This window comes from Rhinolophus sinicus, chromosome 1 (assembly GCF_057876585.1).
Source record: "Rhinolophus sinicus isolate RSI-liver-muscle chromosome 1, RSI-T2T, whole genome shotgun sequence".
In the NCBI taxonomy this organism is placed as follows: Eukaryota; Metazoa; Chordata; class Mammalia; order Chiroptera; family Rhinolophidae; genus Rhinolophus; species Rhinolophus sinicus.
In genome coordinates, this window is record NC_142501.1 from 211559133 (window position 1) to 211584696 (window position 25564).

The 25564-nt window shown below is 54.1% G+C and overlaps 1 protein-coding gene and 1 non-coding gene across 3 annotated transcripts in view; both read right to left on the minus strand.

Annotated features, from left to right (window-relative positions):
* PPP2R2C (protein phosphatase 2 regulatory subunit Bgamma) overlaps nucleotides 1–25564 on the minus strand; it is a 110166-nt gene that overhangs the window by 59770 nt on the left and 24832 nt on the right. The gene's annotated exons all lie outside the window — the stretch shown is intronic.
* Nucleotides 15784–15890, minus strand: LOC141570340 (U6 spliceosomal RNA). Its single transcript, XR_012494333.1, has one exon. It is a non-coding gene; the product is annotated as a U6 spliceosomal RNA (small nuclear RNA).

The window sequence follows — 25564 nt, forward strand, 5'->3', positions numbered from 1 at the left end:
ACAGGAAAGGTGGTGACAGCAATGGATGCAGGCATCTGGGGGACAGGGCCATGGAATGCCAGGACAGTGGACAAGAGCCCTGTCATCTCACAAAGCTAGTGGATCCCTCCATCCATGTGTTCAAGGACCGGCCATGTTTCCCGCACTCCAGGGGAACGTCCAGGGCACCTTCCCAAGAGACGAACCCTCCAGTGCCGGTGAGTCTGCCATGACAGCCTGCAGGGGGCTCAGGGCCCCTCGGAAACTACCAAGGACACATCTCAAGGTCAGACTTCCAGCTGTTTAAATCCATTTGCATTTGGCAGACACGCAGCATCTTATTTTAAAGGCAAATGTGTGCCTGTGTTACTGCTTCTGGTTAAAATAAACTCAATATGCTTGCCCAGCCCATGGCTCAAGTGTGTCTGGGCCATGGTGACAGTGACGCTTTGGGAAGCACCTCCGTGCCTTAAATCCTGAGCAGAGGCTAGGGAGCAGCCAAGGGCTTTGCAGAGCTGCTGACATCCGGGAGGGCACCCGAGGGTCATCCAGTCCAAGCCTCTTGGTGTCCTCTCTCCGTGGCCCCCCAAGGAGACCTCCAGCCAAGACGCTCACACCGCCCGTGATGCGGAACTTACTACCTCCTCGCACAGTCCATTCCAATTTAAGGTAGCCGTGGCGGAGCGTACGACTCCCCAGTCTGCCCCCAGTCTGTGTGTACTGGCTGGGCCCACACACAGCATCCAGCTCCTGTCTCCACAGGACAAGTGATGAGGACCCAGGTCCGATTTTTGTTCCAATCCTGCTCGTCACACTGGGTCTTCCTATTTGGATTTCTCAACAGCAGTTTAAACGCACCAAGCCTAGGACTGAGCCCACTGTCTCCCAAACCAAACCCACTCCTCCGCCACCTCTGCCCATCGCTCCTGCCTTAGAGCAGCAGTCAGCTGCTCTGAGCCCCGCCCCCCTCTCACGATGATACACCGAGCAGGACACTGCAGTCATTAGGCCATTCATGTGCCCAGCCCTGGCCTGGGTACGTTACATGCAACAACAATCCCTCAGCCGGGACTTTCCCCCATTTTACAGAGGAGAAAACTGAGGTTCAGAGAGGTCATGCCACTTGACAAAGTCACACAGCTGCCAAGAATGAGAGCCAGGATTCAAACCCAGATCTGATTCCACTACCCAGTGAAAATGCTGCAACCAATTGGGTAGCATGGCCTGTCCATTCTGTCATCTTGATGTCCCTTGTCTTGCTCCTCTGGGACCCACCCCCCAACCACCCCGTTCCTCTCTGGCCTGAGCCTTCCCAGTCAGCAGACCAGCCATTATCCCAGGATACAGTGGGCGCCCTGGCTGAGCCCCAGCACCTTCTCTCATGTGCGGCCAGCCCCCCTTCCCATCCTCGGCTCGAGTCACACGGACCTGCTGGCCAGGCTGGACTGCCAACACACCCTTTAGCTGCACAGATGCCAAGTGGCATGCTCTGAATCCAGATCCTTCTGTTCCCCAAGATGCTAGCTCCCACCACTGGACCACACTGTCAGCACCCCCAAGGATGGCTGGAACCATCTGACAGGACTGAGGTACGGGGAGACACTTCTCCCAGGCTGCTGCTGTGTCCTTCCAGGGGAAGGCATCCCCTGTGGACGCGCCCGGCCTCTCCTTCCTTGGGAGGAGGGGTGACCACGAGCTGAGTGCCCGGGGAGCCCACTCTTCTCCGACCCTGCACACCTTCCAGAGTCCAGAAATGGGCAGGTATGCCGGACGAATTCTGGGTTTCAGTACCCACTCTCGGGATGGACCTGACAGGGAGGGCGTGCCATGCCCTCCTGGAGTAGAGGCTGAAACCCAGCAAGGTTAAGACACTCACTCGGGGTCACACAACTGCCAAGGAGCAAGGCCAGAATTCAAATCCAGAATTCAATCAGATTCTGTCAGCCCCTTTGGCCAACACACCTAAGCCAGGTCCCCTAGTACCCACAACACAGTAAAAAAGGATATTCTGCTTCTCTGTGCTGCCTCCTTCGGCGAATGCCATGATGGGGTCAGACCCTGAGCTTCAGGCACCCTATAAGGACATCCTAAGGGGTGAGGAGGGAGAGGGAGGGAGGGAAAGGGCCAGACTGGGGGGCACCGGCAGTGCCCCTGCTCCTGCGGAAACAAGAAGAGCCAGAGTTCCTGGCCCGGCGCAGACGTCCACAGGCTCCTCCCTCTGGGTCACGTGAATTAAGAGTGTGGCCCTTTCTCCCAGTTCCACTGCCTGTTGGCCCTGACTTTGGTCCTTGGCCTGGGGAATCTTCTGACAAGAAGCACCACTCTTTCTGGGGTTCCTGGCCCCTCCTCTCTGTTACCTCGGTTTGCCCTCTAGGATAGCACCCATCACCCTTCCTGCAAGCCTCAGAGGACTTCCAGCCTCCTAGAATCTCAGGGGACACTTGACTGGGGACATTCCCAGGACCCGGCCTGCCCGGTTCCCTCTGGACATGGCTCCAGCTTCGGGGTAAACACATTCTCCGGCAGAGGCTCTGGAGTGGGAGGGCCCCTGGGACCCCAGTCCAGGGCCTCGGCCTTACGCAATAATTCAAAGGTGCCTTGGGAAGGCAATCAAACAGGCCTTCCCAGGAAAGATTCTGCTTAAGGCCAGGGGATCTGATTAAGGGTGAATCTGGGTGATGTGTGAGCCTGGGGAGGGGACGTCAGGGGAGGAGGGTGCAGGAAACAGCCATCAGAGAGGCTACTCAGAGGAGTCACCATGGCTTAAGTGGCAGCGGTCTCAGTAGATTCTGTCATTGAATCCAATGATCTGAGATGACAGAGGCTTCCCTTAGCTCCGGCCAGTGTGGCCTGACCATCCCCAGCTGGGACAATGCCTTGAGCCAGCGGTGACTGGGAGAGGGAAGGGGGGCGGGAGGAGAAGCAGGTTGGGGTCCCTTGCCTTGTAGCCTCAGGTAAGTCACCGCCCTCTCTGTGCCTGTTTCCTCATCTGTGAATTACGGTGACCATAGCAACACTTAACCACTACAAGGATGGGAGGGACCCAAAGGACAGGAAGCCACTCTGCAGGGAGAGTAGGCTTGACAAAAATGTGAGCCACCAACAGGGCTGTGATGAACAGCAAGCACCTGTGTCCCACGCTGTTTGCTGCTGTGCCTTCAGCCACCCTCCGGGGGACCTCACAGGGAGGGCATGCCACGCCCTCCTGGAGAGCAGACTGAAGCCAGCAAGGTTAAGACACTCATTCGGGGTGACACAACTGCCAAGCAGCAAGGCCAGAATTCACATCCAGGGCTTCCGACACCAGCTCTGGCTGCTCAGAGGTCATTTCCGTCCTCTCCAGATCCTGCATCTCCAGGACCGAGCCTGGACCCCAGCACTTCTGCTGTGCCAGAGCTGGGTGGGGCTCAAACTGTCCCACTGGCCCGGACACCCATCAGACACACTGCACTGTGGCTGACTCTACCATCAAACACTGTGCAGAGATGACTCAGAAGAGTACCTGTCCTCCCAAAGGGACAATGACACCCCAGGAGTCACTGCCGTGACAGACGGAACTCAGAGAAGTATCCGACCCAGAGATGGCTTACGGACCAGAAAGGTTCTTTCATTCTTCAAACAAATCTCTTCCCCCACCATGGGCCTGGCCCGCACTGGGGAATGAAGCGTGAACAAGACCGACAGGCCGGGCATGGAGACAGAGGGGTGCCCACCTAGTGCTATCCCCCATGGCCCTCACTTGGGAAAACCAGGCAGCGCCCTCTGACAGGTGAGGACACTGACACCTGGGGGCTCCAGACCCACTTGCCCTTTGTCAGCCGGTGGCCCCACAGCAGAATCCGTGACCATCTGGCCTGCTGATGGGCTGTGCATGTGGCTGGGGCTCCCTACAGGCGGAATCAAAGCCTCTCGCCCAGGAATTAAAGCCACTGTGCCCGCAGGCCAAATCCAGCCCAAGATCAAGAATGCTTTTTGCATTTTTAAAGGGCTGTACAACAAACCACTAACAACGACAACAAAATAAAGAAAAATATGCAACACTGTATTTGAGGCCTGCAAAGTCTAAAATAGTTACTATCTGGCCGTTTACAGAAAACGTGTGTCACTCTGGCCATTTACAGAAAACGTGTGTCACTCTGGCCATTTACAGAAAACATGTGTCACTCTTCTCCAGCCCAACACCTCACTTTGCTGAGGAAGAAAACTGGAGGCAGAAAGTTAGGGGCTGGGCTGGGTCTGTTTCATTTCCCACTACAAATGGAGAGGCTCAAAATAACAGAAATGAATTCTCTCCCAGCTCTGGAGACCAGAAGTCCAAAGTCAAGGTGTCAGCAGGGTAGTTCCCTCTGGAAGCTGTGAGGGCAAATCCACTCTGTCTCTCTCCTAGCTTCTGGGGTCACTAGCAAGCCCTGCCGTCCCCTGGTTTGCAGACAAGTGACTCCAGCGTCTGCCTGTGTCCTCACACGGCCTTGTCCCTCATGCCTCTACGTGCCCCTCCTCTTCTTACAAGGACATCGGATTTAGAACCCACCCTACTCTAGTGCGCCCTCATCGTACGTAATTATATCTGCAAAGGCCCTTTTCCAGTAAGGTCAGAACCTGAGGCTCTGGGTGGACATGAATTTGAGGGACATTATTCAACCCATTACAGTCTAGAGCCCCTGTTTTCCACCCATTAATGCTGCCTCCTCTGAAGCACTGTATTGTCAGGGCTGTGGCCACTTCTCTGTCTCTGTCTCTGTCTCTGTCTCTCTCTCTTTCTCTCTCTCTCTCTCTCTCTCTCTCTCTCTCTCTCTCTCTCTCTCTCTTTCACACATACACACACTACTCCACATGACAGGTGGGCCAGTCGTCCCAAGGACAGGTTGTGCAACAACGTAAAGGCTGGCACACAGCCACAACAAATGGCTTGTTTCTTGCCAAGCCCCACTGCCAATGTCTCCTTCCATTTGAACGAAACTCCAGCGATAAAGGTGAGAATAAGATCATTCTCTGTGATCAAGACCTCCCCCAGCCTCCCATCAGCTGAGCTCTCACAGGCCCACCCGGGGTTCAGAGCTGCCCACACGGCTTCTGGTCCCGGGCACCAATGTAGTTTTCCTTCCAAGTGCCAGCCACACCCCTGCCTGTGGCCCCCTCACTGCTTCCCTACGCCCACCTCTCGCTCCCACCTGCTTAGGTCTGAAGAAGGAACTCACTGCTGGCAGTTGAGCACCGCCTGAGGACACTGTCCCCCATGACTAGCTCACCGTGCTCTTCGGCCTACTACGGGGCATGCTGACGGAAATGATGGATTCTGGGGCCCAGCATAGGCTAGTCACAGAGTATAAACAGAAACTAATGCCCAAGAAAAGAGGCTTGGCACACGAGACAGTGTGGCCAGGGCAATGGTGGCACCCATAGGTGCGTGACGTGGGAAGGAGGTCACCAAACCCCTGGTGCCAAGGCTGTGCTTGCACACTCAAGGGATCCCTGCACGCGCACCAAACCTCCTGGATCAGATATTCTAGGGGGAGGTATGTTTACCAAACCTCTCTCCCCAGCCCACCACGAGCCAGCCTGGGGAGGGCAGCGGCCGCCGCCTGCAGGGAGATGGTCTGTCCTCCTTGGTGGCCTTGGAGAGGGCTTTGTAGAAGAGGGTGCAGGGGCTGGGCCCTGAAATGGACGAAGGGCCATCCTGGTAAAGGGATCACTGCCATCAAGCACATGTCGGCACCTCACGACAGCACAACTCTCCAGTCTGACCTTCACCCCAAGTGCACGGGGGGACACACAGTGGGCGTGGTGGGCTTCTGTTGTCCCTTTGGCTCGTCTGTAAGTACCCCCTTCCTGTTTGGCGTAAACCCCCACTGCAAGTGGTCCACAGAAATGCAGGAACCAGGTCGTTCTCTCGGCCCCACAGCCACATGCAGGCATGTGACCTGGGCTCGGCCAATCACACACTCCCAGGCTAGCACATGACCCCAGTGAGCCAACCAGGTGCTCCCCCTGGACTCAGGGCGGAACGCTGCCAAAAGAGAATTGGACTTGCGCTCACTGTGGCCACAGGGGCTCTGGACCAACCGTGGGGCTGGCAGCTGCTCTGCCCGCTGAGAGACAGTCGCGTGGTCCCTGCTTCGTGGCTTCCTGGGCTGCCATGTAAAAATCTGGTTTTGTAGCTCTTTCTGAGTCTGTAAGCCCCAGATGGAGCCAAGGTGTCGTCCCATTTCTTGCAATTCAGAGCACCCCAATTGGCACCCAGGTGTTTAGTAGGTGTTGGTGGATCACCACGGCAACACAATTCCAATATTCAGTGTCACCTGCTTTGTGCCAGGTGCCCCGCTGGCTGCACGCCACGAATGCAAAGCATGCAAAGCCCACAGACCTGGCTGGCCCAGCTCACAGGCAGATGGACCACAGACCACAAACCAGTGAGGTGACTTTGAATGCAAGATGCTAAGAGTGAGGAGGGGAGGTCACTTGACAGAGTGCTGCCCAGGGAAGGAGCGGCCTGCGCTGGCCAGGGGGGTCCTCCAGACCTGCTGAGACACGATAAGAAGTTACAGTTCCTGCCCTCATCCACGTACAGGGGTAAGGTGAGCATCAAATGAAATACGGGTGTAATCTGGCTTGGTCAGCAGGCCAGGTACACACACTCTGTCATGTCCTGACAACCAGTACTCCTATGTGCCCAGCAGAATGCAAGGCACAGGTACTGAGCAGACTCAGGTGCTGAGTCCACTTGAAGGGGAAGGGAAAAAAAACGCCAAAATTCCCCATAATGTTTCATTAACACGTTGCGTACGGATCACGAGAATCTTCGTTTTTTTTCTGAGCCATGCGTTAAGGACGGATAACAAGAATTTCAAAAGATTGGGCAGAGAGCAGTGAGAGGCCAAGACAGGGAGGTGAGACGGTGGCGATAGGGAATGAGCTGTGAAAGTGCCTACGCAGCGGGCCCCCAAGGAAGACAATCCGGCCAGGCTCTCGGGAGATTTGGCCACGCATCATCTGGAGCCCATAGTGGGAAGAGGAAAGAACAAATATCACACACGGGTGTGTAAAGTGTGCGCATCAAAAAAAGTGAGAAGTGAAACTCGGTACATATGCAATTTTTGCCGTGTCCCACTGCACAAAGGAAGCTTTCTGCAGTATCACACCAGGAGGGATTACTAACATCATAGGTGAGTAAATCCTAAAAAATTCCATAGAAAAATAATAAATGACATAGAAGCATTTACGCTTTAAAGAGAAGAGTGCATTTTAAAGTAGTTTCATTTAAAAACCTGCCGGAACAGAGGGGTATGAGGGATTTAAACCCCGCCGTACGCAATGTGTTAACAGCTACCACTGCATGAGCTGAGTGGTGTCCTTGAGACACTGCAGCCCTGATGGGACATTGATGGAACTTTTTTTTAACTAAGTAGAGTCTTGAGAAGAAAAACCAGTGTCTCACAGATATTCTACAACACTGACGAGGCAAAAGCCATGGGGAACTTGAGACCCAAGATCAGGAGGCTGAGTCCCCGTGTCACTGTGACTTTCCAACCAACCAGTAACAAGACACTGAGGTTTCAACAGTTGCTTCTGAGCTTAGCAGCCACATGGGTAAAAGCAAGTCTACTCGAGTGGCCTGTACCAGCCCTGGAGAAAGTCAAGGTTCCAATGCCAGCGCCAACACCTGGCAGCAAGCACTGTGACCTTGGGCAAATTAGTTCACCTCTCTGAGCCTAAGCATCCTCATTTGTAAAAAACGGGAGAAATACTGCCCTTAGAGAGCTGAGGGAATTAAATTAGGACACATTGTATTAGTTTCTGAGGGCCCCTGCAACAAAGAAACACAGATGGGGAGGGGAGCAGATTTAAACAAAAGACATTTATTCTCTCCCAGTTCTGGATGTGAGAAATCCAAGATCAAACGGAGGTCAGGGTTGGTTCCTTCTGAGGCCTCTCCCCGTGGCTTGCAGATGGCCACCTTCACATACAGCCTTCCTTCTGTGCATGTCTGTGTCCTAATCTCTTCTTAAAAGGACACTAGTCATATTGGATTAGGGCCCAACGTAGTGACCTCATTTTACCTTAATTACCTCATTAATGGCCCAATCTCCAAATGAAGTCACACTGTGAGGTGCTGGGAGTTAGGACTTCAACACATGAATTTGGGAGGGATACGTACAATTCAATCCATAACAGTAACACATGCAAAGGCCTTGGCACACCATAGGACCTCCATAAATGCCACACCTGCCTGACTGGAGTTTTTAAAATAATAACTACCACTGACTGAGTGCCTACTAAGTGCCAGCAACACGCTACGCATTTTCCATGCGTCATCTCTAATCCAGGGAACAACGCAGTGAGACGGGGTCATCCTGTCTCAGGGCCTGCCAGACACGTCCTCCCACAGCTGTGCACTGCAGGGGGGGTGGGACTGCAATGCACTCACCCGGGCACTGACTCAGTCCTTCAGCAAATAGTCATGGAGTCCTACTGTGTGCCAGGCCCTGCACCATGTCCACTGGGGGAGTTTAGTGAGCAAGAAGCACATGGTCTGTGCCCTTAAGAGGTTGTATTCTAGTGGGGCAGACAGACCCCATACAGGTAAGTGAGGTGTATCTGGGGGAGACCCGGAAGGGCCTCCTCAAAACGGGCCCTGGTATGGGGTCAACTGTCAAAGGGGTTTGACAATGTGAGGGGAAAGGGCACACTATGCGTCGGGGCTGGGTGGACAAAGGCTGGGGGTGGGACCACGGCCCTGTGTTTGGAACTACGTGGGACATGCAGGGGTGGGAGCAGGTCAGCCTTGCAGCCCCCACACCTCCCATGAGAGCCGGGGCAATGATCTCACCTCGGAGAGTCTAGTTCCTCACTCCTAATGGCCGAGGTTAACACCTCAGAGCCTGATTTCTGGGTTCAAACCTGACTCCACCATTGCCTAGCGTCTGACCACGGAGAGTCAGGTGGCCTCTCTGTGTCCCAGCCCTCTCCTCTGTGAAATGGGGACACAAGAGCCTCTACCTGTGGGGCTGTCCTGAGGACTCCTCTTGTTAACATGGGCAAAGACCTGAGCACGAGCCTGGTACCGACAAGGTACAAAGGAGGCATTTGTTCTTAGTCCCATTCGCATGGGCGTCATGAGGATGAGAGGGAGCAAGCGACAGTGCTGTGTGCCCCGTGGCACAGGCCGCGGGGGGGCCAGGCTCTTCCTTCTCGGCCACATCCCCACTGTGTGGCTCCCTTGAGCCCTCCCTCCTGAACCCGGATGGTCTCTCCCATCTGACGCCTCCCCGGGGACCGTGCACCCCCCAGACAGGCGCTCACACACATCCGCCCCACACATAATGCACAGGCTCAGGGGCCCCATTCTGGCCACACTCAGCTCTGTGACTCCCTCACTGTGTGTCCCAAACACATGCACAACCTCTCTGACCTGAGCCACCTTGGGACACCGCCACCACCCAGAGAGAAAGGGGTCATGCCAGCCCCTCCTTGTGAGTCCTGTGAAGACCTGGGGTCAACCAGATATGACGTGTGGTGCTGCCTGAAGCCCAGGGGTCCCCCTGAGCAGCCCCATTCTACAGGCTCTGTGGGGCTCAGAGCACGCGCACTGAGCCTCAGGGACACTACGCTCACCTCTGTCACCTGCCCAGATGTGTGAACATGTGGCTTTTGGTTTCTGAGCAAACACAAAATCCTCTGCCTTTCTGCAGAGACAGAGCACAGGGCAGCCTGAGAGGTGTGATTTCCGCTCGGCACACACAGGATCCCTTAGAAAGCCCATCCCCCACACAGCAGCACGACCTGGCATTTCTGAATCCGCCTCAGCATCGGGACCTGGGGTTGTGGACTGAATGTTTGTGTCCCCCCCAAAATGCACATGGTGAAGCCCTGACTCCCAATGGGATGATATTTGGAGGTGGGGCCTTTGGGAAGTGATTGGGTCATGAGGGAGGGTGGGGCCCTACAATGGGACCAGTGTCCTTACAAGAAGTGACACGAGAGCTTGCTTCCTCTCTGTCCATCCCATGAGCACACAGCGAAAAGACGCTGTCTACACGCCAGGAAGCGGGTTCTCACCATGAAGCAAACCTGCCAGCTCCTTGACCTTGGATTTCCAGCCCCCAGCACTGTGAGAAATAAATGTCTGTTGACCAAGCCCCTCAGGCTAGGCTACTGTGCTATGGGGGTCCGAACTGACGGCGACAGCGGAAGGGGCATCTGTTCAGGCAAATGGGTGTGCGCAGAGAACGGGGCCCAGAATCAACACAGGAGTGTGTCTCGGGAACTCTCAGCTCCAGCGCAGCTGGACAAGGTGTGGGGGTAGGGGTGGACTGAACCCCTTCCCAGAGGCGGGCTCTGCTTCCCTCTCAGCTCTGATCCCTGCATTCAATCCGAGGGGCCGGTGGCGGTCTAGCCATTGCCACAGCACCCACGGGGCCGTGCCTGTCATCTCCCCTCCCAGCTGGTTCAGTCCTGGGGACCAGCTGAGGCTCTGCCCAGCCTGGGAGTGTCACATAAAGTTAACCACCGCGGTCGGCAAACTCTTTCCACAAAAGGCCAGATACTCAATATGCACGGTTTATGGGCCACGGGGCCCTGGTTGCAACTCCTCAGCTCTGCCTTTGTAGGGCAAAAGCAGCCACAGACAATATGTAAACAAACAGGTGTGACTGTGTTTCAATAAAACTTTATTTACAAAAACAGGCAGGGGGCCACATTTGGCCCACAGTCTATCATGGCCACCTCTTATTCAATACCAAGCAGAAACAGCTTTAGTTTCTGACCATGACATTGCCTTTTTCTAACTTAAACACCACATTTTTGTTGGCCTTTCTAAGCTTATGTTTCATACCCCTTAAAAAATTAATGTATAGCTCAAATTAGATAATGAATAAACAATCAACAGTGACTCTCAGGCCCTCATACTGGGTAGAAAGACAATCATGAAGATCAAAAGCCTCACTAAGGTGTATTTTCATCTAAGAATGCAAAGAAAAAAACATCAAAGAAATCAACAATAAATTTTAAAAGGAAACCCCAAATAAGCCGTCCAGTATGATAAAATAAACCCCAGCTCTGTCGATCAGAGTTATAACACTCTCAGGTCATAAACAGCACGAGATGGCTCAGTGGCTCTAACTGTTGCTCTAAATTAAACACTGTGCAGAATACACCATGCTGCTCCATTTTGCTTCTCATGCTGTAATCAGAAAGCTCTGACAGCGATGAAAAGCCAAATTTATGACCTGTCTCATACTGTTTAACCAGCTCCTTGAAGCTTTATTATATACTAACACCAAGGACATCAATTCTTGATCGAGCGGACTTTGCTGTCAGGGGATAAACAAATGCCCAGTCACGTGCAAGGAGAAAGGGTCTGAGAGCACAGGCTGGCCCCTGAGAAGCGGGGCGTGGAACGGGGGCCAGCGGGATGCCCAGAGCATCCGAGAAGGCCCGAGGATGCTTTCAGGAGGTGACCTCCTCCACCCAGGCAGCGTGCCATGAGGACACTAAGGCCCAGGAAGGCCAAATGCCTCCCCAAGGTCACACAGCACATCTGCAGGGGCCTCACCCCCACCTGAATGCTCCAGAACCATAATCTTAGGAAGCTACCCAGGGTCTAACTGGTCATATCACCTTGTATCTGGACCAAGATCAAACTTGGGGATGGGAACTTCTATTTAACACATGGCCGTGTGAATCCATTTCCTTTTCCATAATGAGCTGCCCTTTCGCCAGCTCCAAAATCAAAGAGAGCTGCCACAGCGACATCCTTGCTGTGCAGGTGTGTGCCTCACAGCTGCCACCTGCACTGTCTCCCCTGACCCCGCCTCAAAACCCCAGGAGGTCCACGAGGCTCCTCCAGGTTTCCCAGAAGAAAGCCGAGGCCCAGAGAGGTGAGGCAAGCGGCCTGAGCTCACCCAGCCGACACTAGTCGTCTGGCTCCAAAGTCCATGCTTTTTCTGCTCCACTTCTACTGCCGCGTATCAGTGAAATGCCAAAGGGGCCACGGGTCCAGGCAGAGAGAGGTGACGACCCTCCCCCTCGGGGTGCTGGTAAGAACTGGCTTTCAGAGTCTCCGTGAGAGGAAAGGGCCAAAGCCGGGGGTCCCCAACTGCACTGAATGCTCACAACCTCAGAACGGACCCATCCAGACAGGGAGGCCACAGTAGTGGCCGTTGGCCAGTATAAAATGTCTTAGATATGGTCAGTTAGAAAATTCAGCCCAATTTTGTCATCTAGTCGTTGCTTCTTTCACCAAATTACAGCTCTGCAGATACTTTTTTTTTTTTTTTTTTTTTTTTTTACGTAAAAATTAGAAGAGGGAGATGTTTGTAGCCCTGGGCACTCTGCCACTCACCCCACTTTGAGAAGCATGACCTTAAGGGAACCCACTCACGGCGGGAGGGGTGCCTGAAGAGATTCCAGATGACAGATATTATTCTGTTTTCAAACCCCGGATCAGCATAACCAAGTAAAGGGGAAGAGAAAGTCAAGGAGGGGAGGTCTGAAAGGCAGGCAGTGGTGTGCCTGCAAAGGTTTAACAACCGACTGGAGTGAAGGAAGTAGGGGGAGGCTGAACTGGAGCATCCGCCAATATCCGTGGTGTAAACACTCCTACCATGTCTCAGTTCAAACTACTGACACAGTAATGATTGGCTCACCAAACTAAACCTTTGGCAGAGCTGGTAGGAGCCGCCCCGGAGGCCACTGGATGAGCCCACCCCGCAAGATAAAATAAGGGAGGGGCCCTGCAGGGGGAAGGGCTCATAGACACATACATATATATAACGGAATATTATTCAGCCATCAAAAAGAAGAAATGCCTGCCATTTGCAATAACGTGAATGAATTTTGAGGACGTTACGCTGAGTGAAATGAGTCAGATATAGAAAGACAAATACTGTATGATCTCACTTACATGTGGAACCTGAAACAGAAAAGCTCATAGGTACAGAGAACAGACTGGTGGATGCCAGAGGCGGAGGGTGGCGGGGAGCAAAATGGGTGACGGGGGTCCAAAGGTACAAACTTCCAGTTATAAAAGAGGTAAATCTTGGGGCTGTGTGTACAGCACGGCAATTAGTTAATACTGTGCTGTGTATTGGAAAGTTGCTGAGACAGTGGATCGTCAAAGTTCTCACCACAAGAAAGAAAAATTTGTAACCATGTGTGGTTATACATGTTAACTAGACATACTACGATCACAACATATACAACTAATGAATCATCGTGTTGTATATCTAGAACTAATATAATGCTATATGTCAATTAGACTTCAAGTCTAAAAAAGCCAAAAACTAGATCTGTCTGGGAAGCCTCCAGGCCAGCTCATTCACACACCCCCTCCCGAAAAGGGACCATAGGGCTTGCCCTCCACGTGGCCACACCGGGTCCAGACAATTCTGCTTTCCTGGCTCTGTCTGCACTCTGCATGTAGCCTGGCCTTCCTGTCTCCTTCTGGAGTCTTCCTGCACCCACTTTGACCTTTCCTGAACTTCCCCACATATGAGGTTCCATCGAAGATGGCAATTGCATTTCTGTTTGTTCCATTTGTTGCTTCAGGATCGTTTCCAAAAGGAGAAAAGGGAAACGCTGTCTGTACTTTTAAACTGGAATTCCCTAAGCCAGGCTTTGGACTTGGGCTATTCTGGCTCCAAATCCAGAATGTTCCCCCTGCCCCTCAATGACTCATCGATATAGACCAGGGGTCAGCCCACATTTTCTGCAAAGGACCAGACAGTAAATAGTTTTGGCTTTGCAGGCCACACCGTCTGTCTCGCAAGCACCCTTCCCTGATGCTGTAGCACGCATGGCTGCATTCCATGAGACTTCATTTACAAAAACAGGGGCAGCCCACTTCTGGCCCGTGGGCCATGTTTTACCAAGCTCTGGGATAGACTAGGAAGCAGAGGCCACATATGGACTCGCAAATGCCCACGCTGTCTTTGGGCAACTCGGCCCCCAGCTGTGTTTTGGCCCACGTGATATTTTAAAACTTCTCGGTGATCATTTAAAAATGGAAATTTTGCCATACAAACGGAATTTCTGATTTCTCTTCAGAAATTGTAAGAGCTGGCCACTGTAGAGTCTCACGAGGCCCCGCGGGCCAGCACACCACAGCCCCTACCACTCCCTGACGCCCAGATGGAATGTCACGTTGCCACCCCGGGCGTGTGCTGCCCTGTGTCCTCCTTACGCATCTCGTGCTTTGCTCACTGCCACGGTCTGCCTGGCTTCTTGGGGCATCCAAGTCCAATGGTCACCAAAGTGAGGGACAAGCTCCATTGCCTCAGAAAAGCCTCCTGACGTGCTAGGTAGGCATGGCTGTCAAGAAACGACTGGAAAGGCTCTTAAGCAAATTAGATCCCCGGGTTAAACCCATCCCTGTATCCTGCTCGCAACAGGGCATCTGAGACATAAGGCCTGGAAAGGCCTCAGGTGGGCCTCTGGTGCCACCCCTTACTTTTCAAGACGGGGAACTGGAGCCCAGAGAGGATCATGACGAGAGCAGAGCCAGAGGCAGTTGGGACAGAGCTCTCATCAGCTGTCTCCTCGTCCAGGACGCTGTCATTTACAAATCCATGAGGGCCCTCGTCCTCAAAACTGAACTCAGTCTAGGCAAAGAGGAAAAGCAGAAGGAGTCGTGTCTCTTGCCATCTGTCTTCTGTGTTTACTGAAATGTACTTGTAAAAACTCATAAATATAGCCAGGGACTTAGTGCACAAAGAAGGTACAGCTGCCAACGCTGTGTACTGCCCGCTCTCCTTCCTGCAGAATGACGGGCGCTGTCACTCAAGCTGTGTGAGAACGTCTTCTGGACACCTCCCCCCAAGGTCATCACCACCTCCATGGCCTGCTCTTTCATACCTTATGTCATCTGATCCTCACGATGGCCCTGCACGTAGGTAAACTGCCTTCAGTTCAGCGTGAGTGAACTGCTATCTCCTGCCTCATAAGTTCTCTCAGCATCAAAGAACTATGGATCCTTGCAAGGGAGGGAACAGAAATATTTTAGCTACTTTTTTTTCTCTCAATCTCCTGGACCAATCGCCAGACCATGCTGCTGGTGGCTGAGCTGCAGTTCTGCGAGGTTTTCGGGAAGACAAGTTGTCACAAGACCTCTCTCCTTCCTGTCCTTTTTCATCCCAGGCAACCGGATCAACAGCCCCAAATGGAAGCCTCGCTCCAGCAGTGTCTAGCCTGCATTTGATATCACTGCTTGCCACGCTACAGTCCATTCGGCTACAACCACTGCTTTGGCAAAGAAATTAGGTCACATGTCATTCGTGAATAGGAAAATGGTATCAGTATAATATGAGTGTCCAGTTGGTTCACATCCGATTTTTCTTGGTGTGTTAATGTTTTGTGCCAGCCAACAGAAGCAGCTGAATGCAAAATATACTAATGGCTACACATAGCAAGCCGCCAAGGATACGGCACCAGAAACCTCGCCCGCTCACGTCTCTTCTCCCTCTTCACTCAGTTGAAATGGGTGGTGGGCGAGCCTCTCTCCTGCATTGGGACTTGTCTCCATCTATACTTCGCTCCCCTCCTTCCAGCCCCTTCCATCAAACAACCTTCACCTTTTTGTTTCCCAAGACGTAATTGTAGAATTTCTGGAATATTTATGTAATAGGAATTTAACTTTTTTTTTTTTAACCCGCTACATTTTTATAGGATTGTTACTTTGTTAGTGTTCAGACCGGACACTGCATAGACTTCTTTCTTTTTATGTATGTATGTATGTATGTATGTATGTATGTATGTATGTATTTTATTAGTTTCAGGTGCACAAGACAAAGTAATACTTAGACATTTATCAAAAATATGAAATGCTTCACGAATTTGCGTGTCATCCTTGCGCAGGGGCCACGCTAAGCTTCTCTGTATTGTTCCAATTTTAGTCTATGTGCTGCGGAAGCGAGCACCGCTGCATAGACTTCTAGCCTCATGCCGTCCATCAGCCCCAACGTTTTTAACACGCAACTTGGCAGGTGAAGATGTTTCTCAGAAATGCGTACATCCCGTTCGAGCAGAAATACCTGCATAGCTCCAGTTATGTTCACAGTTACGTTTGATTTGGGGCCTGGTTTGCTGGCTTTTCACTCACGGTAGAGAGCCCATTTTTAAAGAAAGATATTAAGTGAGTAACAATACCTGGGCATATAGGTGGTCCCTGATCTGCTACGGTTTGGGGGGTGGAAGCCTGCCTTAGTGTGGGCCCAGAGCAAACACAGCACGTGGTAAGTTCAGCCAGAGGCCTCGGAACCCACAGGGTGGCCCACATGTGCACAGAGGTCCCTTTCACACTGAGTCCCCGAGCAGCGTCAGGGGTGTGGAAGTGGGGCTGGCTACTGTTACTGCCACACCTATTCCCAGAAAAGGCAGCCATGAAATAAACAGGATGTCCCCATCTAGAAACAGGCAGAAGGGCACAGGGGAACATTCATGAACAACGGCAAAAGCAGTTCAAATAAATTTGCTTTCCATTGACCCGGCCTAAGCATTGGTTTGCCAGGATCAGCAGAAATGACTAATTACTCTCGTCTGAAGCCTAAAAAGATAAAAATTAGATTTATTATAAATGCAAGGATGTGCACTCTTGTAGAAATGACTTGTTCTGCAGTTTGTGACGTGCGCTGATTTATGGCACTACGTTCACACAGGGCTGCTTTTTCAGCTTCTGATGCTCTAAATGAGACATGGATTAAAAGGAAAATTAGAAATCTAACTTTAGCATGGTTCAAAATAGCTCATTTCCACCCGAAGAGCGTTTTTCTTTTCTAAATTAGGGAGACGTGATCTGAGCTGATGGAAGCCTCTGCTCACAACCCCACATAGCCAGGCCCTTGGGATCAGCCCCTCTCCCCTCCCGGGGAAAGTCTGAGTCTCCCCCACTGCCCTCTGCCTCCAGGCTCCCCCATCTCAGCTGTTCTCCCCTCCACATCAGAGAGATCTTCCTAAATTAAAAATCTGCCTCCATCATCCTCCCGCTTAAACACCTCTGTGTGACGGCTGTACCTCCAGGTCAAGTCCCGGGGCCTTGGCACAGTTCTCGGAGTCCTAACTAACTAACTAACTCCACACTTCCGGCCCCATCTTGGCCAGCTTGAGCTTAAACCACACCTTGTTGTTTGCACCTCGTCCTATTTCAATGCTTTAGGGGCCAATGCCTCCACCCAGCCTGCCCTTCACTTTCACTTCACTGCCTGAGACACTCCTGCTAATCTAAGACCAGCTCAAGGAACACCACCCGCTGTTCCCCATCCCTCGTCACTACAGAGGTCTCACAGCCCCTTCTTTCCTAGAACTTCTCAAAATGTCACAATTGTTGTCTCCTTGTCCAATTGTCTCTCCCTCCACAGCTACCCTCCCAGGGCATGACCCAGGGGACCCTAGCTATCTCCAAGTCCCCACTGCCTCGCCTGAATGAACAACTGGAAAGCAAACCATGCTGGAGGGGCGCAGAGATGGACTGGTGAGCAAATGCTCCACGGAGGCATTTTCTGGGAGGTCCCAGGAAAGGGCGTCGACCTTCAGAGCTTCGTGTCAGAACAATCAGTCCTACGACCCGGAGAGCTCAAGCCAGAATCCCAATCCTAGGACCAGGAAAAGCAGACACAGGGGAACCTGCTTCTGTCCTATCTTGTCTCTGAGGCTAAGGATTTGCAGGGTGGATGTGGAGAGGATGGGTTAGCAACTCCCTAAGGGAGGCAAACCCTGGGGGCACTCTGGCACTGACCAGAGGTTGACACCCCCCCCTTTCAGCAGTGGGGGAACAGGCAGGATGGAAATGCCCGATTCTTGAAACTTCCTTGCGGTCCCTGGGGCCCAGCCAGTGGGGAGACCCATGGTAGAACCCCAGTGCTTCGCTGGCGCTGTCCGCGGTGCTGACTTACAGCCTCCTTCCGCCTGCCTGTGGCCTCAGCCCTTCCCTGCCCATCTGGCATCGCCTCAGAGCCTCCTGGCAAAGCTGACGACCACTGCCTGGGTCCTGTCTCGTCCTATTTCCCTTGAACTTCCTTTTGAATGAGTTCCTCGGTGTCTTTGCTGCCCTGTAGTAGGCTGGGTCCAGAAGCAGACCCTGAGGCAAGGATTTGAGTGGAAGTGTTCCTAGGGAAAACCAGGAAGGGCGTGGGGAGGGGGACGGGGACAGGAAGGAGGCCAAGTGGGCAGTGAGGCCAAGGAAAGACCCAAGGATGGTGACTATGGCTCAACCCTGTGGGGAGCTCTGGGGACAGAGTGGGTCACTCCTCAGGGTGGCCGGGGTATTTGTACCACGGTACCTGTCAGTCACTGGGTAAGGGCCGCCCATCAGAGGACACAGGTTCCAGGGACTCCCAGCTCCCAGTGCACAGGCAAAGGGAGCGCCAGCAGCCTGAGAGACCCAGGGGCGGGCTCTTGAGAAAGAAAGCACTGGGGGGCCATTATGTGAGAAAATAGCACAGAGGACTGAGGGGACAAGGAGAGATGCCTACACCATGAGCCACAGCCCCTCCCTCTCCACACTGACGCCACAGTAGCCCCTTTCAACCCACCTGCTCCTTCCTGGGCTCAGCGCCCTTCCTGCCCCCCCCAATCTCCTCAGCCTGTCCTAAGGGCCCCACACCTGCAACGCCCACCCTCACGCTGCATTTCACACAATGCTGCCTTACTGCACAGCCTGCAGTCCCCGGAGAGCCCTCCCTGGCTGCCCTGACGCCTAGCTAAGGGTTCAAGAGTCACCTTCACTCTGCAGCTAGTGTGTCACCCACTCAGTGTCACACACTGGTCCCTGCCTCACACCCATGCCTGGACCTCAGTCCTCAGCCCAGAGGAGGGTGGGGACCTCGGAGGTGAACTCGGTGTGGAATAAAGGGGTGGTGTTGTGGAAAGGGGGGGATGGGCCCCCCACGCCCACTCGACATGATGGCTCCATCTGGCACCGTGAGTCTCTACTGAGGGGCTCAGCACCTGAGTCTCAGTATGTTCGTCTGTGACGCAGGCACACAGCCCCCTCCCAGAGCTAGCATGAGAGTTAAATGCTGGTGCGTGCAGCTCTCAGCCCCACAGAACTCCTCCTGTCTCCGCCTGCTCCCTCAATGCACGGCTCACAGGCCCTGGCAGAAGCCACCTGACCACCTGGGTAGGAAGCACACAGGCCTCTGAGCCAAACCCTGACTGTGGGTGGAAGATGACACCTCGCTTTCAGACTCACCCTGTCCCTTGAGCTACTGAGCTCAGACTGATTTGACTCAGAAGCCTGTGACATGTGGCATCTTGGCAGGCAATGCAACTGCCAGTGGCTTGGGTGGGCCCAGGGTGAGGAGGCTACCAGCCGGTCTCACATGCCGAGTCCGCGCCGGTTCCCAGCACCTGGCCTGCCCCTCCCAGCCATCTGCCCCCCTCCCCAGCAGAAGGCCTATGCTCCCCACCGAGTCTCTGAGCCTCCGGGCTATAGATGATTCTCCTGCCTGGGGGTGGGAGGGGTGGGGAGTGGGGAGATTGACAACTCCGCCAGCTCCTGGAAGGAAAGTGGGCGAGTGGGCAGAGGCCTGGGCTCAGGACCAATCTACTTGGACACTCCAGAATCCATACGGGGAAGCAAAAAGCGCCTTCAGCCACCTGCTTCAGCCCCTGGGGCTGCCAATCCACGACTGGGATGCTTTGCTGACCATTCAGTTCAATTAAATTCAGGTGGCATCAGGCCCCCCTGCACACCAGGAACAGCACGGCTCCCGTGAGCTGGGAGAGAACATGGGGAGGATGAGATGACCAGGGCCACAATCAGAGCCGCCAAGATAAACTGAGCACCTGATGGCTTCCAGGCTCTTACTCAGAGTTTTATACAGATTAACTCATTCACGCTTCCAACAGCCCTAAGGCACGAGTTGTTTAATTATCCCCATTTTACAGATGAAAAAACGGAGGCAAAGAGAGGTTAAGTAACTCCCCCCAAGCTACACAGCTAGTGGTCCATGCTCTTACTGCTGCCGCAGCACGGAGCAGCTGCTGCCTGCCAGGCCTGGCCCAGTGCCCTCCGTAATGAGTTCTGGGTCCCCAGAATTCACCCAAGGGAGGCACCTGTATTCCTCCTATCACAGCCAAAGAGACCGAGGAGCAGAAAATTTGCATGAATTGCCTGAAGGACAATTGCCACACGGAGGACCTGACCTTGAGTCTGCAGGGCTCCGAAAGCCACGTCCTAATTCACTGTGCTCACTGCCTCCCTGCTTGGTTCCTGCCACTCACCACCCATGTGCACACATTGCGGGGAACCCTTTTTTCCACCTGAGCCCTCCTGGAGAACAACGTCTTAAAGTGGCCCTAAGTTTTTAAACTTGCAGAGGTGATGAGGCCCCCCCTGGGACCCCGGTCAGGCCGCCGGCCGCCGTCTGCAGGGACTCACTCTGCACGCGCTCCAGCCTCATCAGCGGTGACAGGATCAGCACCAACGAAAACTGAATTTGCCTTTTCCATCTTCCACTGATTTTATTAGAAAGGTTTGTATAGACAAAGGGTATCTCATGACACACAGGGTCCTCCAGACCGAGCTCTCCCTGCTGGCTGGCCCACACTGCCGCGGGAAGCCGTCCAAACTGGTACGCCACAGCCCGAGCCAGCTCAGCCCTGCGTGAGTCACCCCCTACTTCTGGATATGTCCTATAAGTCACTGTCACAGCATTCAGCTGGAACAATGCCTGAACCTCAGAGTCTGGTGAAAGGAACAAAGAGCTTAAAAAGTCAGGAAGCCCTGTGTTCAAATCCCGCCCACCACTTCCTGGCTGTGTGACCTTCACTGGTGATGGGGCCATTCTGGGCCTCATGTTTCTGGTCTGTACAATCACAGTGGCAATGCCCGCTTGTAGGACTGTTAGAGGCTCCAGAAGAGGCTGGGTGCTTGGTAAATGTATTCCCGCCTCACTCCGCCCCCCAAGGAATCCTTGCAGACCATCTGGTTCAAGGGCTGCAAACAGATGGCTCCTGGGTGCATCCTAGCCGCACCCCGCTCGGCCCACGCGGTCTTGCAGGCAGCGTGAGGCCGGTGTTGGGCCGCCCCACACAACAGCAGCACCAGCCCCCATCCCTGCTCACTCGAGCCCTCCTGCAGCACAGAGGAGGGCTGCCTGCCTGCCGCCCTCTGCTACAAATGAGTTTGGGACCCCACTGAGGTGCAAACACCTGATCGGGAAAGAGTTGACAGATTAGAAAAACTACAGCCCAGAACGAAATACTGGACAAAGACTGACGGTAGACATGCCTGCAAAGGGCTCAACACAGACTAGAGCCAGTCTCCCCAGGCATGGAAACCAGACTGATAAGTAAAACATAGGCCCTGATACCTGTCACAGGAGGTCTGCGTGGGCAGAGCTCGGGTGGGCCTGGGGGGAGGGATGGAGGGACCATGAGTCACCATGACAGTCATTCTCACACCCATTTTCCTAGTCAGTCTTCCTAGGAAACCCTAGTTGTTACTCCTCCCGGTTTACAGATGAGAAGACTGAGGCTTACGAGGTCACATAATTAGCCAGGTCCCCTGGAGAATAATCAGGGAAGCCAGGACTACTGAAAATTCCAAATGCCCTTTGCCACTCTCGGGGGTCCTCGCAGCTGCCATTTTCCCCAAGGTCTCTCAGAGTTTTTCACTCCTCTCTCTTCTCCCTGCCCCACTACGAGGGGGTGGACTTAGTTTCTTCATTTCTTTGAACTCAAGGAAGCTGCATATGACAGGAGAATCACGGTGTAAAAACACAAAATGTCTCCATGTTTCCACGTGATGGCTAGCTGGACAAATGACTTTCACTCAGCACTTCTGACTGTGACATATTCTAATGCTCCTGCATAGATCTAAGAAACGTCCAGTGGACAGAGCAGCAGGCTGCAGGGGACATTTCTGTGAGCCACCGTCACATCCATTGCCCGGTGACATCAAAAACCTCTCCTTCTCGGGGTGACTCCCGGTCATCTCTGTGCAACATCTAAGAACAGTCCAGACTGTGTTCACTGCCCAGGTAGGACACAACATGCTGGGATCACTTACACGTCCGTATTCGCAACCGTGCGTTTAATTCCTCCAACTGGAACCAATGTGAGGGGATTTAATTAACTACGTTTGTAAAAGGGACAGACTATCAAAGGCAGGTCAGCCTGTTCAACTGTTAACCGAATATTCTCAGAACAAGCGAGAGTGACTGTTACCTTCTGCAAAGTCATAGCTTTTGTAAACAGGCTGGTGAGATTGTCAAGTTCGAGTTTTCAGGAAAAAAATGCAGTAACTTTCACTACTCAAGGGGCTCGGGAGGCTGTTCTAAGCACCAAGGTTCCTGCCTGCTCCAACTCTTCTCCAGGACAGGTGCGGAGAGAGGTGCTGGGACTCCCGCCCCCACCCGTGTATCTCACCTGACGCAGGAATAATCTGCCATTTGAGTGGCCATGTGGCCTCAGCCCACCCGAGGGGACCGCACTGGACACTGTCCAAGGACCACACCCCGACCCTGAGAGCCAGCATTTCCTGGGTGTGGGTTCTGCCTCCCCCTGGCTGAGGGACTCTGAGCACATTACCTAACCTCTCTGTGCCTCTCCTGTAAGAAGCCAGTGACAATGACCTACCCTCTAGGGTCATGTGCTTAGAACAGTCCCTGACCCATAGGAAGTGCCTAGAAAATGTCAGTTATCCCGAGACTAGAATACAGCATTTTCAACCTTCCCTGGCCGAGGACTGAGTTCCCCTCCCCGCACATACACCCAGCACAACCTGCCTTGGAAGAGGGAGGGACGTTACTTGTCTAGCCCCACCCCACCCACTCACCCCCACCACTGAGACTCATTTTCCCAGTGTTGTCTTAACCCCCCCACACACTGCAGGCCTTGCAGCCGGGCGAGCAGGAGACAAGCGGCCCTTGGCCTGGAGCCCTGGACTTGGAGTCAGACCTGGGCTTGCGTCTCGGCTCTGCTTCTTCCCAGGCATAGTCAAAGATCGTGCTGTCTCCCTGCACCTGTTTCCTCACCTAGAACATGGGCATTAACACCACCCACCCCTTGCGACTGGCGTAAGGACGAACGAAAACTACACACAGGCAAGCCTGCTGCACGCTGACATGTGCCCGCACACGCTAGGGCGGATGAGTCTCCCCGTTCCAAGGGATATTTCGGCAGGTCTCCCAGACCCCAAGGCGGTTCTCAGGGGGTCTTCCTGCCCCATGCAGATGCCCCACAGCCACAGAGATACCCAGGATACCTGCACAGCACTTCCTACCTACAGCTCACTTCTCACCGCCCCTCATCAGCCATCTCTGAGGCAAGCAGGGCAGCGCCCATGTTCCCATTCATTAGATGAGAAAAGTGAGGCTCAGAGAGGTTCTACAGTCCGTCAGCACTCTCCCGTTGAGCAAAGGTCTCTGCTTATTAGAAATAAGATCTGCTGGTAAAGGAGTGCGTGGATGAATGAATGGGGCCACAACAGAAGCCCACGGGGGCCTGGACTTACTCGGGCAATGACTGATGAACGTGCAAAGCACAGAGGCCAAGAGAATTGGGGAAGCTGCCGGCCACCACCCAAGACCTGCTGGAGAGAAGGAGCTTCGGGCAAGGGCCAGACCTGCAGGCCCCTGGCAGCCAGCTGAGGTCTCCTATGAAAGAGTCTCAGAGGTTCAGACGGGCAGGGCCGGACAGGCGGGGTCACACTCACTGGCAGAGGCGGGCAAGGCATGGAGGCGGCACGGGCCCCTCTAGGGCCCAGACTCCCAGCCTGAGAGTCACAACGTGCAGAGAAGGTCCTGGCAGAGGACCGCACACCCTTCAGTCGGGAGGAGCAGCCAGCAGCAACTCACATTACACAAGTGCTGACAGCAGCCTCCCACTCCCCGTTTCCATGGGAATCCCCTTGAAATAACCCCATCACCAGGCTGCTGTTCTTCCCTGCGGAGGAAGAGCTCGGGATAAATGTGATGGCGCAAGGCAAGCACTCCCCAGCACCCAGGACACCACGGAAATAGCGAGGCCCAGAGTCCCGCCCATGCCACCGCCCCCCACACCCCCAGCAGAGACGACCAGGGCCAGGGGCAGGGTAACCTTTGTCCCCACCTTCATGCAATGCGACAACACCATTTCCTTGGTGATTGAAAGACACGAAGGAAATTGGCAATCGCATCAAAAACATCCATCTCCCTCTGAGGAGGGAAGGCTCCATGCGGCCCCAGGTTGCAGTGACATAGCTTGGGGTGAAATCCAGGGTCTGTCAGCACAGCAATGTCACCTGGACAAGCCCTGAGACTTACAGCCTCCAATGTCTCAAGTGCCTTAGATGAGAGTGGAGGGATCGGAAGTGCCCGCACATCCCACAGCCCCAAACCACTGGCCCCCATCCCTGCAGCAGCAGGCGGTAGGCGTTTGCATAATCACCCTAAAATATTATGGAAAAGTTCTCCGGCTCACACAGACATATTGGTTGAGCCCCTCCTGGGGGCCGGGGGAGGGGAGGCTCCCATGCATTTGTGACCAGGGCCATCACATGCAGCCAACAGATAAGAAAAGCAGTCAGAGGGTCTCCAAAGACCAGGCCCAGGGAGAAGGGTCATTACTGCAAACGTTTACTGGGCACTTCGTCTGCAGGAGACGTTCGAAGCCATTTCCACCCATTTCCCGCGTAGTCCTCACAGCCACACTCTGACCTGAGAACTGTTACCCTCCCCTGCTGATGGGAACACGGGGGCCCCAAGAGGTCACATGGAGAGGGTGGCCGGCCAGGCCCCGGGCCCAGGTGTCCTGACGTGTGCACGCAGCCCTCTCAGCAGGCGGCTCTGGGGTCTCCATGCCCTGCCTGGGTCGGCGCACCCCACTGACTGAGCAACGAGCTGCGGCCTGCTGAAGCCTCAGGCTTGGGTCCCAACCGGCCCCTCAAGCAAGGCCCACCGAGCCCACTGCTCCAGATCATCCCATGGCTCCCCTAGTCTCAGCCCCACTCCTCCCGCCTGCCAACCCAGGGAGCTGGCCAAGCTGGGGCTGTGCCAGCCCGGTGACATTCCCCAGGGCCTTCAGCCTGGAACTCTTGGGGGGCAGCCAAGGAAGGGAACGGCCCCTTCCAAGCCCTATCATCTGTGCCTGGCTGTCCCCCTTACTCCAGGTGAGCAAAGGAGCCATAAGCCAGTGGCTATGACCCCAAAGGGTCACACTGCAGTAAGGTACGTGCCCCAAGTTACCCCAGCTCCTGCTCAAGCCGCGTGGGCCGTCCTGACCCCAGCAGGCAGCAGGTGTCCCTGCCAACAGCATTCCAGCCAAGAGGCCCCTGCCGCCCCCAAAAGTCTCCCCACACTGGGCCCTAGGAACCAACCAGCTAACCTCCACCCCCAGGAGGTGTCCATGCGGGACCCTGGCCAGGTCTAGTGACCATGTGCATCTGAGGGCAGGGACTGGACACACTCTGCTCAGCGTCTTCCCCCCGGGGCAACAGGGCGCAGAGAGGAGGCCGCAAGAATGTTTCAAGGGAAAGGCTTCGTCAAGGGTAAGAAGCCATAAACCCAGGGCTGGGGGCCATGGAGTCGGCCACATTAATCAGAATCCAAACACACACAGCCTGTGACCCTCCAGTCCCCACTCTGGGAATTCCTCCTCAGACACTTGGCAC